Source organism: Pristis pectinata, chromosome 14 (genome assembly GCF_009764475.1).
Source record: "Pristis pectinata isolate sPriPec2 chromosome 14, sPriPec2.1.pri, whole genome shotgun sequence".
Classification (NCBI taxonomy): Eukaryota; Metazoa; Chordata; class Chondrichthyes; order Rhinopristiformes; family Pristidae; genus Pristis; species Pristis pectinata.
Genome location: NC_067418.1, coordinates 52,034,914 through 52,037,525, shown reverse-complemented (window position 1 = coordinate 52,037,525; position 2,612 = coordinate 52,034,914). Strand labels below are relative to the sequence as shown.

The 2,612-nt window shown below is 47.1% G+C and overlaps 1 non-coding gene across 1 annotated transcript; it reads right to left on the bottom strand.

The window, feature by feature from the left end:
- Positions 1–1,966: 1,966 nt before the first annotated feature.
- On the bottom strand, positions 1,967–2,039 carry trnav-aac (transfer RNA valine (anticodon AAC)). Its single transcript has one exon. It is a non-coding gene; the product is annotated as a tRNA-Val (tRNA).
- Between the last annotated feature and the right edge of the window lie 573 nt (positions 2,040–2,612).

The following is a 2,612-nucleotide window of genomic DNA, read 5'->3' as shown; positions in this document are numbered from 1 at the left end:
TGAAGATCATGAGACCGCCGGTCAAAGTTCTGTGCTCTGCAGTTCATATTTTCCATCTTTCTTCTTCTGTTAAAGCGCATCGCGTCACATTTCTCATTACATGTATGGACAGAAGATTGGCTGTCACGCAGAAGTCAGAGAGTGGGGGAAAAGGGTCACGTTCAGGATAATTGTTGGTGACGATTAAAGTTCCGCAGGGGCCAATGTGACTATAAAAAAAACACTTTAAACATATGTAATCTGGATGAAGCAACTACTGCCATTGTGGCCAAGTTTGCCGACAATATCAAGACAGATAGAGATACCGGTATGTCGCAGAGGCACGAAGTCTGAAAAAGGACTTGCAAAAGGAGAGTAAGCAAAGAAGTGCAGATGGAATACAGCACAGGGAAGTGTTGTGTTATGCACTTCGGTTGGAAGAATAAAGGTGGGGAATATTTTCCAAAAGGTGAGAGAATTCAGACATCAGAGGTGCAAAGGGCCTTCCGTTTCTCATTCCTTCAAAGTTAACTTGCAGGTTGTGTCGGTAGTAAAGAAGGCAAATGCAATACTTTGATTCATTTCGAGAGGACGAGAATATAAAAGCAAGGATGTACTGCTGAGGTTATCGAAGGTGGTGTTCCGATGGCATTTGGAATATTGTGACCAATTTTGGGCCCAGTATGGAAGGAAGGGTGTGCTAGCCCTGGAGGGTGCACGGAGGAGGTTTACAAGAATGATCTAAGCAATGCAGGGCTTAACATATGAGGAGTGTTTGATGTCTCTGGGCCTTACTCAGTGGAGTTAAGCTGGACGAGGAGCATCGCACTGAAGTCTACCGAATACTGAAAGGCGTTGATAGAGTGGATGAGAAGAGGACGTTTTCATCAGTGGGAGAGTGCAGGATCCGAGGGCACAGGATCAGAATGAAGGGACGTCCCTTTAAAACTGAAGTCGGAATATCTTCAGCCAGAGGGTGGCGCATCCATGGAATTCGTTGCAACAGAAGGTGCTGGAAGCCCAGTCACTGCAGCCAGAAATCTTCTGCATGTCACTGAAAGAAAACATCTGCTGCCCGGGCAGTGAACACTGACCGATCATCCGACCTCCTTTCAGTAGGGGAATCCACACAGTAGTGGGCATATAAAGCAGGGAAATACAAAGATCCCCGTTATTCTGGGCCCCACTTGTCTCTTCAGGATGACTCTCCACAACTCTCGGATAGTCCGGCGCTGTCTCTGAGTTTACTGCCGGCAGATCACTCTGTTGACTGTCTCTCATGCAAATTCTCAGTACTATTCATTCCGGCCACCTTGTCAGTGTAAGGCCTCATCAGGAACAAATAAAGATGGAGTTTAGAGACCACCTGATTCCAGCGGGTGAAGGAACGGCCGCAGCACAAGAAGCATTTTACTATTCGAATTTCCGTCTGTATGAAATCATAGAGCGAGTCAGAGAGTGAGTGGGAAACAGGAAGTTGTGCTCTCGTGGCTGTTCTGAGGCTGTTAAATTAGGAAGCCGCTGTGGGGACAGGAGAACATTCTGATCCGTAACATGTTGCAAACTCAGCACAACAGCAGCATCTCCGGAGAGACTCTTCCTCTGATAAAGTCACACTGAAAGCAAGTCAGAAAAGCGAAGGACATGGAACACATGAAAACTAATTCACCCTGACTTCCGATCGGGCATGGAACGGTTCTCGATACAGGGTAGTGTCCAACAGGCGCACTTCCGACGCCCAATGTGAACCGTTGCCGTTCAGCTGCTTACACCTGGTAAAATAAGGGCGGCAGATCGAAGGGAACGGCGTTCCAATGTTCAGTATAACGTGGGATACGGTAATGGTTCAGGATGCGTGCAGTGAAACGGCGGCCAGGAGATGAGGGACTGCTCTGAGTTTGGAAGGAGCAAAAGCTGCATTTATATGAATAAACGTCCGGTTGTGCTCCTTTTCTCGTAACTTGATTTCAACCAAAATATTTCAGAATGTTTCTGCCTGGTTTCGAACTAGGGACCTTTCGCGTGTTAAGCGAACGTGATAACCACTACACTACAGAAACGCTTCTGCCGCTTTTCAGGGCCCGCAGCAACAGATCCGAACAGCCCAATGTTCAACGCACTCTCCCTGATCACTGCCTGGTTTTGGCTCATGAGACTGACGGCTAAAATATCGAAAAAAAACATTGTTCCCGCTGTCAATAAAAGATTGAATCCACTGGGAGAGTTCAGCTGACCCCAACATCTCTGGTAAACTCGCCGCAATTGAAAGTTCCTCCCGATAAATCACGGCCAGGGGTTTGAACTGCACCACATATTTCACAGTCCATGTATGGTCTGGAGAGTTCCTTTCTGTGTGAGAGAGGCAAAGAAGAAACAGAAAGGCAGATAAATTAACGATAATGGCGTCCAGTTAGGAGAGTAAGAGAAAGAAACGGAGAGGGAGACAGACCGATGAAGAGTAGAATAGCTAGAAGGAGAAGTGGCGAGAGATTCAGACACGTGGAGAACACGATGGAATGATTGAGTTTCATTCCAGATTCTGGGTGCTAAACTGGTGCTGTCCTTCATCCGGCCGCCGGCACAGAAGTATGATCGGGTGTCCGCAAACTGCAAGATTATTCAATGTTTTTGCA